The sequence below is a fragment of the Bos indicus x Bos taurus genome, chromosome 4 (assembly GCF_003369695.1).
Source record: "Bos indicus x Bos taurus breed Angus x Brahman F1 hybrid chromosome 4, Bos_hybrid_MaternalHap_v2.0, whole genome shotgun sequence".
Lineage (NCBI taxonomy): Eukaryota > Metazoa > Chordata > Mammalia > Artiodactyla > Bovidae > Bos > Bos indicus x Bos taurus.
The window spans coordinates 93,612,598-93,628,605 of record NC_040079.1 but is presented as its reverse complement, the minus strand read 5'-3'; positions in this window follow the sequence as shown (position 1 = coordinate 93,628,605).

Below are 16,008 nucleotides of genomic sequence, written 5' to 3'. Positions count from 1 at the left end.
CCATGGGGTTTCAAAGAGTTAGACACAACTGAGCAACCGAACTGATTCTTTCCTTCAAATTTTCATGAGGATGACAATTAACTTCTTTTAAAGTTATCTTCTTTTCTCTAAATTATCTATGTTTCCTCTGAAGCAAATATTTTTCTTTGTCTTTTTAATGCTACTGGGTTGATTCATATTTTTTATGACCTTTGGCTGGCTTTGACAGATGAGAATAATAGATTGGATTGATTTTCTAAGATAATGACTATGAGTGTCCTAGGCTGCTGTTTAACTACTTTATGTATACCTGTGGCGAATTCATTTCGATATATGGCAAAACCAATACAATGTTGTAAAGTTAAAAAGTAAAATAAAATTAAAAAAAAAAATAAAGCTAGGTCTCACACAAAGATGATGCTCAACTCAAAGTTCAGAGCATAAGGGTAGCCTGGTCTACTCGCAGGCTTCATATTAAGGTGAGCAGTGGAAAGGCATTGCCTCCCACTCCAGTATTCTTGCCTGGGGAATCTCATGGACAGAGGATCCTGGCAGGCTACAGTCTATAGGGTCAGACAGAGTTGGACACAACTGAAGTGACTTAGCACGCAAAGGTAAATTAGGCGTTTATACTAGAATAAAGACAGAGCTTTCAAGTGTCAGGAGAAGAAGGACTTTATACTGGAAGACCTAATTTTATTCATCTGATTTATTTTAAAAAGTGGTTTTAAGGCTGTCTTGTTATTACTGTTTTGTTCTTCTTTGTTTTTGCCTGAAAGTTCTATATTAGGCTGCTTAAAAATGCCTGCATTCCACCTGTCCTGAAATGTCGATGAGCAGGAAGGAAGGGATGCTGCAATCCTACTCTTCATTCAGTGGTCAACCTTTCAGTTAATCTTCCAGTTTGGATTCCCTTCCTCATGCTTCCACTGTTTATCTTCTCTGGGCTAAGATCATCTCTGGAGTTCTGCTATACAGCTCAGGCATCTCTTTATCATTTCATTCCCTCCTATGGTTCTAGAATGCTATGATTTGTTTTTAATCTGTTAACAGTTCTATTGTCCTCGCATCTTCTAGAAATTTATTGGTGTCTTTTTCAAGAATATTTCCTTTACTACCATATATTGTGATTTCAAGAGGGAAGGGATAGAAATGTGTGTGCTAAGTCTATTAATGTTAACATCTGAAACCAGAAAAACTGTTCAGTAAGACATACTGCATAGCATAGGGAAACATATTCATGTTTAGTATCTTGTAATAATCTGTAATGGAATAAAATCTGAAAAAGAGTAGATACATGTATAACTGAATCATTTTGCTCTATAGCTGAAATTATTAATAACACAACATTGTAAATCAAGTATAGTTCAATTTCAAAAAAAGGAAATGCTGTTTAAGGTTAAGTACAAAAAAAATGAATCTTCCATGGGCTGGCTAATATCTATCAAAAATCATTATTAAATTCAGAATTTAATTTTCTTCTTTATTTCATTTTTTGTAAATGTATGTTCACTTATGTATTCTTTATACCTTTAGTTACTGTATGACTTCTAGTTTCACTTTTGATACTAACACAGTGAAATAATTTTACAGCCACCTTAAGTCCTTTGGAAAAAGGAATGTTAATAAATCAGCAAATATTTTTGAATAATTTTTGATGCAACAAACTATGTAGAAGTTTTGTTCTTGGGTTTAATTTTTTGTTCCTGGAGGGAAAATATTGCTTAAACATCTTTTAAGTGTACTTTTAAAAATGCTAAGGATAAAGTAGAATAAACCATCAAGTGAGATTAATAAAGTGTCAGCACAGATATAGTTGCCAATTCATTGGTGTTTGGTGCCCAGTAACAAAAGAGCCAAATCATACAAATCCATCCTGAGCCAGAAGAGCAACAGCACGTGACAAAACAAAGAAACTGCCCCAGATCCATGAGAGAATACTTGAGAACATCAGTCTGCAGCCTGAGTGTCACGCGTTATAGCTGGAAGGGTACTTGGGGCTTTGCTATATAAAACTCCACTGGGTTTTCATAAACACACTTCATACTCAAAGCCACTGGAGTAAGCTCTAATGACAGGAGCGTCCTGACCTGAAGGTAAACTACCCATGTTGCTTGGAAGTGGAAGGTTACCGCAGGAGCCATTTTAACTTGCTCACTGCTAAAAACGTTATTGCCCTTAAAATAATTATACTTGCAGTTTTTTGAGTGATCTTATGACTCTTTACGACCCCGTGGACTGTAGCCTACCAGGCTCCTCCATCCATGGGATTCTCCAGGCAAGAGTACTGGAGTGGGTTGCCATTTCCTTCTCCAGGGGATCTTCCCGACCCAGGGATTGAACCCGAGTCTCCCGCCTTGCAGGCAGACGCTTTAACCTCTGAGCTACCACGGAAGACCCGATCTTATAGTTTGGTATAACTATACTCTCAATACAAACACAGAAATATTGAAATTGGTTTCCCATATTATGTCAATGCATATACACACAAAACCCTGCAGACATGTTATTGTTTAAGTCCACTGTCTATTTTAGGAACCCTCAACCCACAAAAAAATTTAATGTGACTCATTTACTTTGGACAGTGACGCATTTGTATACACTGATCAGGCTACACTAGGGAACAGGTCCTCTTCAGAGTGATAATAAAAGACCATAGCCTTCTTTCTACCCCAGTATATTACATGTCTCCCAAATGTATTACTATCCCAGCAAGAAAAAAGGAGAGATGTGGAATCTTTTTTTTAAAACTAATTGATATTGGAGTATATCAATATATAGTGTTTTGTTCATTTCTGCTTCACAGCAAAGTGAGTCAGACATATACATGTATCTACTCTTTTTTGGATTTCCTTCCCGTCTAGGTCACTCCAGAGCACTAAGTAGATAGAGTTCTTTCTGTTACACATTAAGTTCTCATTAGTTATCTATTTTATAGACAATAGCGTTTATATGTCAATCTCAATCTCACCCCACTCTTCCTTCCCCTCTGGTAAGCATAAGTTTGTTCTCTGCATCTGTGACTCTATTTGCAAATAAGTTCATCTGTACCATTTTTCTAGATTTCACATAAAAATTTTATTATACAACATCTGCCTTTCTCTTTCTGACTGACTTCACTCTGTATGACACTTTCTAGATCCATCCATGTTGCTGCAAATGGCAGTATTTCATTCTATTTATAGCAGAGAAATATTCCACTGTATGTATGTACCACATCTTCTCTATCCGTTCCTCTGCTGATGGACATTTAGGTTGCTTACAGGTCCTAATTGTTTCTACCTTTGGGTTACCACACATAATGTTGCTTTAAACATTCACTGTCATATTTTTTGTGTAAACACATGCTCTCATTAGTATATGCCCAGGACTGGAATTACTGAGCTATATGACAATCTTATGTTTAACTTTTTGAGAAACCTCTTCAATGCATAACTTAAAAAATTTTACTATATCAACTGAATGGGATCGCTTTCTTTTTTTGGTAATATTATTGAAGAGAAAAAAATTCCAAGCATAACTGTCATTAAGGCAGAATTTTGCAAAGGATGCTCTTTATTTTCCTGCAATCTAGACACCAGTGTCATGACCATGCTATGCAAGTAAGGTCCATTCTCTTCAAATATGTATAAGTAATAACACCAGAAAGAGTTCTTTGCCCAGGCCTTTATAAGGACAAAAATTGTATCGGTAGAAGGCTTAGATCCTTACTTAGAATGAGAATTTGAATATATTATTAATATCTTGAATATGTAAGATTATGTATTACTATTTGCATATTCCTATTTATCACAAAGTATAAAAAATATATAATGGAGTCTTAAGGCCAACTTATCAATTCTTCCTCTCATGGAATAGGTAGTATAACACTCAGTCTAGAAAAACTACAAGATTAGTCTCTGTTCTGTCTACAGTTTTTTTCTTCTAGATTCTACTGGTAATTCTCATTATTTCATGTCTTTCTGCCCTGAGCTATCTTTCATTAACACATAACTTTTTTTTCAGAGGCCTTATTCTCAGGGTCTATGTTTTCATTTGTTTGGACTTCACTTTAATTACCAAAGGTTTCTTTTCCCAAGGAGAAGGAAAATTCTTTTCCCAAGGAGGGCTACAAAATTCTTGTTAACATAAGAAAATACATTCATATTCTATTAACATAGCTCTGGAGCTGTGTAAATTCCTCTTTACTTGCCATTTGTCTTTCAGTGGGTCTCAGTCTTGGCCATCCCATGATGAGATGTTGTAGCATTCAGGTAAGAAAAATGGCACACAGAATATGATCCCAGCTAAAAACATACCCTCCACTGTATCAAGATACAGGTGACAGAGGCTTCTTGGGTAACATCATTGAATACCCTTCCAGGCCCCTAGATAATTTTGCACCAGCTTCCCCCCAGGTCGGAAAGATCCCCTGGAAAAAGGAATGGCAACCCACTCCAGTATTACTACTTGGAGAATTGCAAGGACAGAGGAGCCTGGGGGGCTACAATACATGGGGTTGCAAAGAGTTGGACACGACTGAGTGACTAATGCTTTCACTTTTCACTTTCCCTTCCCTGGAAGTAGAGGGGAAATGCTATCTTTTTGAGATGACCAAAATTTACAGGTGGTTTTTAAAATCAGTACAGAAGGAAAAGCCCATTTAAATGCTTGTAGAGTTGTATGTTGCCACAAGCATATTTTTAAAAAATGTTTTCTCCACCTCCCTTCTCTTTTTACAGTCAATGCCTATATCATTCTTTACCTTTCATGAGGCAATAATATTCTCAGCTTGAGGACAATATCTCTAAGGGTAAAGGAGAGAATTGTGCCTCCTTCCCTGAAAGAGGAGTTTGTGGGGGAAGAGAGAATGGAGGGATTTCCCCTCCCTGCTCTAAACTGAAGACTGTTGCTAAACATACTTTCATTGTTTAGGATAAATCACAGCCGTAAAATAGAAAGGATGGTTTGCAAAACTATGAATTGAAATGTTGTTGGTGCCATGCCTTCGATGCTGTTAATATCATAAGATATATGGACTTTACAAAATATCATGTTTTACTTTACTTTTCGGTGGGGTTTTTTGCCCCACCATCAAATCAAGGATAAAGGAGTCATTTACTGTAGTGACATCTACAGGCAGTTTCAGAGAAAAACATACTCAACTCTCCTTTGAAACTGAAACACTCCCATTCCCCCATCAGGAAGCCCTGTGCACATTCAGCCTGATGGTTAATGGTCTTCAGTGTAGTATCAAACAGAAGGCCGACCTCACCCCAGACTCAACTGGGTCTTAAAACACAACCATTTGTCCCCAAAACTCATCTTTATCAAATGCTTAGTCATCTTAATTTCCTGCTCTCCTATTCCATCCATATTTGTCCAGGGAAAACTTAATATCACTATTTGGGATTTATATTGTACTGAAACAATTTAAATGTCTCCAACTTGTTTGTCTATGCCTTGTTTCACTCACATACATCGCTTTCATGCATGCTGTCATGTTCAGCTCACATACATTATGCATTTTATGGCATTTGAGTACATAAAGGAAGACTGCTGAAGTCTGATACACATACTCATGTACAACACATACTCATGTAGCTGCCTTCATGAGCTACAGAAACTTGTGATCCTGTCCCAAGATACACAAGTGAAAGGGTGATCAATTTCTAAAAAAAAATGGCCTAAATTACCAGAGCTGGAAGAGTATAGAAGTCCACAAGGTTAAGTACCCTCAAAGGAGATTTACCCAAGATTATCTTTAATTTGTCCCATATGAATGACCTCAGTTCAAACAAAGCTATAGAGTGGTAGGTACCCTAGATCAGCCAAAGAGAGCAAGATGAAATGGTTCAGCCAAAGAGAACATATCCACAGCAAGAGACTGTGTGGTGTCCAAGATGAGGGGGAGGCAGGATGCCCATGAGATTAATAGAAAACTCACAAGCTGCCCTATTTTTAATAGAAGAGTCAGCATTAGAAGTCAGCCGTGCCGGAGAGCACTTGTCAGCCAAGTAAGATCTCCAGACAGCACCTGCTAAGTAATTAAGACTTTTCTTCCTCTTTATACCTTACTCCTCTATTCCATCCAACCCTGAGATGAAGGATGTCAGGTCAGGAAGGTATCAACTAAGGAACACAGAAGACTCACCGCATCCTTCCCCAACCTTCTGGATCAGGCCCAAGAGAAAGGGAAGGGCTTTAAAGTGGATATGAAAGTACTTTTAATACTTTTAAAAAGAAACTGAAAGTAACCAGAAAACATCTCCTACCTGTGAGAAAGGAATGAATATCTGACAAAGAAGTGTTTTTTTTAATGGTAGAAGAAAAATAAAGCTATTTCTAATTTTGTACTACACAGTCCAACTCATGTAGTTGGCTCAGGGGAGATTTTACTTTCTACCATATTTTTCTTTCAGCTAATCAGTTAGTTTTAGGGAGGGCTTGAGTGAAAAAGTGGGATATCTGAGACTTTACTGGTAGTTATGTGGTTAAGACTCCATGCTCCCAATGCAAGGGGTCCAAGTTCCATCCCTGATCAGGGAACTAAGATCCCACATGCTGCATGGCATAGCCAAAAAAAAATTTTTTTTAAAAAGATGGATATTTTTGTCCATGTTCAAAGTTCAGGAAAATATTCCAAAGGTTAGTTATTCTAAAGCATATTTCTTTTTGCATATTTATAGTTTTTAATTTATATAACCTTCATTTAAATTTATCTTCCTCATGCTGCTGCTAAGCCACTTCAGTTGTGTCCAACTCTGTGCGACCCCATAGACAGCAGCCCACCAAGCTCCCCCGTTCCTGGGATTCTCCAGGCAAGAACACTGGAGTGGGTTGCCATTTCCTTCTCCAATGCATGAAAGTGAAAAGTGAAAGTGAAGTCGCTCAGTCATGTGCGACTCTTCGCAACCCCATGGACTCCAGCCCAATACTACTTTATATAGAATCTTGCCTCTGTTCTAGGAGAATGAGAGCAAACTCTTCTTATAGACTTTTTTTTAGCCATACTTAAATGAGACTTTTGATCCCCAAAACTTTCCCACTCCACAAAGTGAAACTTTCATTACCCATTCTCAATAAAGTTTAGTATCAGCATATGAAACTATCTGTATTCTGTGAAAGCAAATTTATCTTTGCTGAAGGCTCTTCTGAGTTCCCTACTCTTTACCCCCAGAAGGAAGTTCCCATGGCCAGAACATGCTGTGTGTCTCCACGTGGCTTTCCTGGAGACTGTCTTGCAGACTGACTTACACTGATGAGACATGAGGATTTTGAAACTTCACAAATATTTATCAAAAAGATTTACAGATACTTGGTTTTTATAACTGCCTGTTGACACAACTACCACATCAGACTGCCTAGAAAATAAAATAGATGACTCATCAGACAGGGGCATAAATGATGAAATACAAAAGGCCCACTAGTAATTGTATAACCCTGGTGAACCACAGAACAAGGAAGGTGAGGATCCAAGGAAAGCCTTCTGGCATTGTTTCTTCACTCCATGCAGGATGAATTATGCTATTCAAGAGTAATGAACGAGGAACAGGGAAGGAAGTGCTTTCAAGAACCAACTTACTGATAGCAAAGAGCAGGAAGTAGTGATGTGCCTTGCACAAATATCCCCTTTCTTATCCCTTGCTACATATGAGGTCCAGTCACACTGTTGAGTCATCCAGGGGCTGTCACTCTCTTATCTCCAGCCATCTCCCATCTTCCTGGCTTCTCCCACTAGAACTCAGGCAACCCTTGAGATTAAAGGACACAGTAAGTGGGGTGAAGAAGGGTTTTTGCATGACCATTTCCCTCTATTTCCCTGAGCGGATCATTGCCCTGTCCATCACCACCCTGGAAGAGGAAAGCAGGAGCCAGTCCAGCACCCACTGAAGATGGCCCAGTGTGATTTAAAGCACAGTTCTGACTGGCCCAAGAGGTGAAAAACAACATGCATTAAGCAAATCTGTTCACCCTTGAGCATTTCCTTCTCCCATCCTTCTACTTTGTCCTCTCCATCCTTACCCCAAGTCTTCTTTAAAATGTCTCCCAGGGGAAAATAATAAGAGCCACACCACCAGCTAAGCTCATCAAGAGAGTCTCCTCCCACATTACTATCTAAGGTTGTTAAAGTGCTATAAAGTGAAGTGAAGTGAAGTCACTCAGTCGTGTCCGACTCTTTGCGACCCCGTGGACTGTAGCCCTCCAGGCTTCTCCGTCCATAGGATTCTCCAAGCAAGAACACTGGAGTGGGTTGCCATTTCCTTCTCCAGGGGATCTTCCCAACCCAGGGATCGAATCCAGGTCTCCTGCATTGCAGGCAGACGCGCTAACCTCTGAGCACCAGGGAAGCAAAGTGCTATGGGAAATAGTAATTTAATGGGAAGAGTGACATCCAGCATCTTAGGAGCACCATAATTAAAGGAAAAAATGTGTGTCATCTTTACTAAACCAGAATGCTAAAGATGAAACTCCAGTACTTTGGCCACCTCATGTGTAGAGTTGACTCACTGGAAAAGATTGTGATGCTGGGAGGGATTGGGGGCAAGAGGAGAAGGGGACGACAGAGGATGAGATGGCTGGATGGCATCACTGACTCGATGGACATGAGTCTGAGTGAACTCCGGGAGTTGGTGATGGACAGGGAGGCCTGGCGGTTCATGGGGTTGCAAAGAGTCGGACACAAGTGAGTGACTGATCTGATCTGAAACAAGATTTGAAAGTCAACATATGAAATATCTTCAAAGAGACAGAGAGGATACTGAAAACAAGAAACAGGTGTTTGGGGATGAAGGGGTTGGGGGAAGTCACATAAAAAGTAGATATGCTACTATGGACAAAGATTTGAAAAAATAAGGTAATAGATCAATTAATTATCATGGATAGATAATGGCTGCAGAATTAGAAGACTCAGTGGAGGAACTTGCGCAGTCAAAAGTGGTACACTATGTTCTCCAAAGTATGGCTTAGCTCCTTAGATAAGCTTGGGTCCATTAAAACCTAATGTACCTCCTTTTCAGAAAATCATCTCTTCTCCCTACATAAGTCATAGTCAAACTGGCTTCACCTCCATTCACTTTACTAAACTGTAAACATAACATGCCAGGACCCAGTATCTGCATTCAGACAGAAAATTACTTCACAGTTTTATTTTAGATCTTGGGTTGGTGGTAGATCCCTGGCTACAGTGATATAAATAAAGTATCAATCGTGGTGACTGTCTCCAACTCAGGATGATTTGGCCCCTGACATTTTTGCTTCCAGAAATTGACATTGCCTTTGACCAACACATTCCATCCTGCCCCACACCACCACCCCCTAAAAGATACAAATTCATTAATAAATGGATAAAAAATTAAATCCCTTTTTACCAGGTACCCTGTTATGTAGAGTTAGACTCAGTCTGTACAAGGAAACATCTGCAAGGATCATCTGCTCAAGAAATGAAATAAAACAGACTGCTTTAAGAATTTGAAATATTTGCTCCTTTTTTATATCAAACCAATGAACAAATCTGAATGCATATTCAAATTTACCTTTTCTTTTGATCTGGAGGAAAACACTTTGGACTGGGGCTACATCCAAGTTCTAAATACAGCCTCATATTAGTTTGAGACACCAAAACAGGCAAGGTCCCCAAAGCCTGCCACCTACTACTACAAATATTGTGAAGAGTTGTCATTGTTCAGTTGCAAGTCTTGTCAGGCTCTTTGTGACTTCAGCATGCCAGGCTTCCCTGCTCTTCATTATCTCCCAGAGTTTGCTCAGACTCACGTCCATCGAGTCAGTGATGCCATCCAATCATCTCATCCTCTGTTCCCTGTTTCCCTTCCTGCCCTCAGGCTTTCCCAACATCAAGGTCTTTTCCAATGAGTTGGCTCTTCGCCTCAAGTGGCCAAAGTATTACAGCTTCAGCATCAGTCCTTCCATTGAATATTCAGGGTTGATTTCCTTTAAGATTGACTGGTGTGATCTCCTTGCTGTCCAAAGGAAGCTCAAGAGTCCTCCAGCACCACAATTCAGAAGCATTAATTCTTTGTCACTCAGAGTAAAGAGTAACCTTTCGAATTAAAAAATATTTATCCTGAGACCACAGAGTTTGAAGTTATGCCCCTAAAGTGTGCCATGATATAAGATATAAAACATGATTTCCCAGATCACAAATAGGACATTCATTCAATTCACACTGTAAAAGTTATTAAACACCCACAATGGGCCAGGTATTTCTTTTTCATATAGGAGAGAAAAATTTGCATATTCATGAAAATGACTTACATTATTTAGAAAAAAGATTTTAGATGAAGAGACTCACTTATGTTAGCTATTGCAAAATCACTATTACAATATATGACAGCACTGGCTTTGAATGTACTAATTTTCCTAGTCCCTAACCCACAGGTAATGATAGCACTTCAAACATAGAGATGGTTTTCTCTAGAGGAAACCCAGAAATGTATTGGGAAAGTACTGAAATACATGACTCATGGCAGCAATTAATAGGAAATGTATATCTGACTAAGATTTAATACTGTTTTCCTACTTCTTTATGCCATAAAATGTAATTTACAATTCATGTATGAAATGCTGCCTTTTCTACATATGGGCAATTGGGTAGAAGAAACCACTTGGCCAAATGATTCTGTGACAATAAGGCCTACAAAATATGTATAAAGTATATTTAAATTATTTATGCAATCTTGGAAAGAGAAGAAAAGGGGAAGAAAAATAAGGATTGAATTAACTTGTGGGTTGAGTAACATCCAAGGGCTAATACATCTCCTTGCAGAAAAAGATGATTTTCTAATGACATCATTCATTACAACATGCAGGATATAAAGAGAGAACACTGCAGAGTCACTAACCATGGCCTATAAAATAGAGACAAGTGTCTGCTTCATTAACTCATCATCAAGTTTTGGCCTTTAGTTAAAGAGAGTCAAAATTGGGTACATAAGGCATTTACCATTACACTCTTGACCTCAAACACCCTCGGCTGGCTTAAAATCTCTGATTTCTTCCTTCTGGTAAATAAAAACATTAAGTGAGAAGCGAAAAAGTGAACAAAGTTTATAAAAGGGAAAAATGAGCTTTTTGAGACACTGTTTACATATTAATAACACAAAAATGACAGAAGAAGAAGAAACAAAGTTCATAACCAGTAGGGGTTATATCTTTATGCAGTTACCACTTCAGTGAATTAGAAGCCAAACATGTCGAGAAGAAACAAAAGCACACGTGAAGCAATATACTTGCAATCAGATCTCAAATCATCTATTAAATTTAGGATCATGACTTCAAAGTCAAAAATCACAATGCATGCAAAGAAATAGGACAGCATGACAGAGAGTGATCAGAAAATACATAGTAAATTCAGATTTGCAACAGTTTTAGAAACCAGAATTAACTGAAAACAAATATAAAGTGTGTTTTATATGTCCATATAAATAGTGTATTAATATAAATAAGGAAAGCATAAACCAGACAGTTCTGATAAATATATAAAATTCCTAGAAATTAAAAAATATATATTTAGATATAAAAACTTGTTTGTATAGGTTAAACAACAAATCATAAAATGAAAGATAAGAACACAATCAAACTGATGGAAAAATCTGAAGAAATTGTCCAGAATTTAGAGTGAGATAGAAAGTATGGTTACAAGTTAAAAAACATGAGGGATAAAATGAGAAGACCTAATATTTACGTACAGAGTCTTAGTAATATAAAATGGAGAAGGCAATGGCACCCCACTCCAGTACTCTTGCCTGGAAAATCCCACGGACGGAGAAGCCTGGTAGGCTGCAGTCCATGGGGTCGCTAAGAGTCAGACATGACTGAGCTACTTCACTTTCTCTTTTCACTTTCATGCGGAGAAGGAAATGGCAACCCACTCCAGTGTTCTTACCTGGAGAATCCCAGGGACGGGGGAGCCTGGTGGGCTGCCGTCTATGGGGTCACACAGAGTCGGACACGACTGAAGTGACTTAGCATAGCATAGCATAGTAATATAAAAATGAGAGAATAAGGTGGAAGTTATTACTCAAAAAGATGATGACTGGAAATTTCGAAGAATTGTTGGATTTTTAGGTTTAGGAGTCCAGTGAATTACAAGTAGGATAAACATCATGGAACACTGAAGTAAAGAAAAAAGTCTTAAACACAGTCAGAGATGGACTAATATTCAGCAAAGAAAAGAAGTGAACATGATACAAAAATGGATGAATGTCAAAAAATTATGCTGAGCCAGAGAAACCAGATGCAAAAGACTGCAGAGCAGACAACTGAATTTATTAAATGTCCAAAACTATATTTATAAAGAAGAGGCAGATCAATTGTGGACTAGAGATAGAAGAAATTAACTACAAATGGTCATGAAGAAACTCTTTGGGGAGATGGAAAGAGTCCACTACCAGACTGTAGCACAGATATATGACCCTATACATTTACTAAAAGCATCACATTGTGCCCATTAAGAAAAAAGATAAGGTGAGCTCTGAAAGCAAGAAAATAGAATAAGACATATCAGGCCAACATAAGCAAAAGAAAGGTTGATTAGCTGAACTTATGTAAGTTAAAACATAATTTAGGATAAAATGTTACCAGGAATTCATCTGGTCATGCCATAAAAATAAAAGATTTAAATCACCAGGTAGATGCAAAAGTTTTAAATTTGTATATAACTAATAATACACATCAAAATACATAAAGCAAGAGTCTACAGAACTACAAATGATAATTAATGTCTATCACTATAGTGGGAGGTTTAAAAAAAAAAACTTCAGTAATTAATTAAGGAGACAAAAATATCAGTCAGGCTGTAGAATATTTCAAGAGTATATTTACTTATTTTAATATTATGGACATATAAATTTCATTATACCTACTAAATTGTTTATTCATAAAGGAAAAAAACATAAAAGTTGCTAGAAAGCAAGTCTCAAAAATCTTTCAAGGACTTATATCAAGCAGATCACATGACCTGACTTCAACACAATATTCAGAGATAATTACAGAACTGTAACATATTTGGAAATTAAAAACATACTTCCAATAAGTAAAAAACAAATGAAAATCATAATGGAAACTGAAAATACTAGAACTGAAAGATAATGAAATAGCTATGCATATCAAAACTTATAGAATATAGCTAAAGCCATACTTAAACATTGATTCTCTTAAGAAATTTTAATAACATAAAATCTGAAAGTTAATAAATAAGCGACAACTTGACATAACAAAGCCCAAAGAAAGTAGTAAAAAGGAACTAATGAAAAGAACAGAAATAAATAAAAATCAAATAGAAAACAAAAGATACAATAGAGATAACCCAAATATAAAAGTTGGATGTTTCTTTTTTTAAACTAATAAATAGAAAAACACTGGCATGATTGATCTAGAAAACAGCACAAAATTCACAAACATTAGAAATGAAAAGGGAAGGGCATAATGAGAGAGATAAAAGCTTATTAAGATATTCTAAAAAATGTATACCACTAAATTTGAAAACTTAGCTAAAGTGAACAAATTTTTTAAAATGATTTAGAAAACTTTATTCAAGGAGAAATACTAAAAATACGAAAAAGTTTGTCTTCCCGGGTGGTGCTAGTGGTAAAGTACCTCCCTGCCAATGCAGAAGATGTAAAGAGACACGGGTTTGATCCCTGGGTTGGGAAGATCCCCTGGAGAAGGTCATGGTAACCACTCCAGTTTTCTTGCCTGGAGAATCCTTTGGACAGAAAAGCCTTGAGGGCTACAATCCATGTGGTCGCAAAGAGTCAGACATGACCGAAGCAACTTAGCACGCATCCACTGAAACACTAAAATTAATCAACAGTTTATAATCATCCCAAAAGTAAAACACCAGGACAGCAAGTACAGTCTACCAATCATTTCATGGTCTATAAATGAGGATCTTACAAACCTTAATCCAGGAAACAGAAAAACAAAGAATACTATCCAACTCATTTTCTGAAACTAGTAAAATTTTGTGACAAAAACCAGAGAAGGTCTGTAAGTGAAAGAAAACTTAAGAGTCCAAACTCACTCTTGAACCTAGAAGCATCTAAATAAAATACTAGCAGAACAAATCCAGCCATGAATATAAGTCACCATGATCAATTTGGGTTGAAATGGAAGGTTAGCATAATATGAGAATATCAATGATTCAACACATTAGCAGACTGGGAATCATATAATCATTCCATTAGGCACAGAAAAAGCATGAGATGCAGTTTAGAAGTTTTTCTGATTTTAAAAAATTATACACACGGTAGGAACAGAAAGGAATCCAAGGAATCTGATAAAGTGTGTCTATAGAAACTAAAGACAATGTGATGCTTGATGGCAAAATCTGAATGCATTCCTTTCATAACAGCAAGACAAATGTGCCTACTGTTATCCTACAGAGCCATCAACTGCACAGTGGCTATCTTGTGCCCAGCATGGTATCACATGCTTTTCGTTTAGACAATAGAGGATTTGGTAAGGTTCAAGATCCACTGTTAATATATTCTATCTCAGAGATGTCAAGAGTAAATGGCAAATTTTCTGGTGATGGGCAAATACTACTAAAATGTCCAGAAGAGCTGCTTCAAGGAAATGACAACACTCTCCCCAGAGTCTCTGCAATGCAAAGTGAAGCTTGTTTATTGTGCAAGATTAGGAAATGCAATATTTCTGATGAGATAACAGTTTGAATTCTTTGAAATTAGACTGGCTTCATTTTCTGGAAAGAGTGATAAGCCATCGGCTTTACAACAAAACACTGAGAAAAAACTGCCTGTGTGTGGTCAGTGCTTCCTCATTCTTTAAGGAAAAACAGCATAAGCACTGAAGTACTGTACTTCCTATTTATCAGAATCTTGAAAAGGATTGTTGTTGAGTCGCTAAGCTGTGTCCAACACTTTTACGACCCCATGGACTGTATCCCACCAGGATCCACTGTCCGTACGATTCTCCAAGCAAGAATACTGGCTTGGGTTGCCATTTCCTCCTCCAGGGGATCTTACTTACCCAGGGATCGAATCTGCATCTCCTGTGTCTCCTGCATTGGCAGGCAGATACTTGCCACTGAGCCACCAGTGAAGCCCCTTGAAAACGATACTGGAGGTCAAACTTAGATACAACTGGTTAAACCTAAAAAAGCCAAGGGTTCAGGTTGTCTTATTTTTTCTACATTTCCCTGCCTGCCTAGCTCAAGAAATATAGCAATGATTTCTTGAAATAAGAAAGGAAAGAAGGAAAAAGAGAGAGAGGGAGAAAGATAAAAGGAGGGAGGAAAGAAGAAAATTGAAAGACTCAATGAGCTAAAGAAAGGTCAGCAACTATTTTTCTTCATTTTATGTAACCCTTTATAAGGTGTGATGTTACAGATGCTGGGGAATGTGTCACACTTAGTTGTTCTGATAACATGTGGAAATCTGATACATCAGGTACAGTGCTGGGCTCTAGGTAGAGACATGAAAAGGCATGAACCATGATCTCAAGGCATTTTGAATTTAGTGGAAATTGGAAGCATAAGTGTACCTCCTCCAGGCAACTAAAAAGATATTTTACAGACATCTACGCACACGTCAAGAGACACTTTGAAAACCAGTGTGCACAAAGTTTAACATCACAATGAATTTTCATTCAACACCTATCCCAGGTTACTAAGGAAGAGAAAAGTAAAAGAAAAACAATCAGACTATAACACAAATATTTTGAAGAAAGAATTTTTAAATGACAAATTTGAAGTAGGAAAACATCTGTATCCATATATAATACTCTGACATAGGACAAAGCCATTTTTCAAAGCTGGATGTTCTGTCTTGGGAGCAACATTTTTCAAGGTCAGTTGCACATATTGTTGATTTCAACCTGAACAGGCTCTGACCAAAGAATGCTATCATGCCAAAAAGGACAAGGAAATAATGAAGGGATGTCCACACTGGACTCACTGCAGGATCTAACAGAGAAAATTTTCGTAAGCTGGGGAACTCGACTAGTCTAAGTCAAATATAGTCAAAGCTATGGTTTTCTAGTAGTCATGTATACTAGATGTGATAGTTG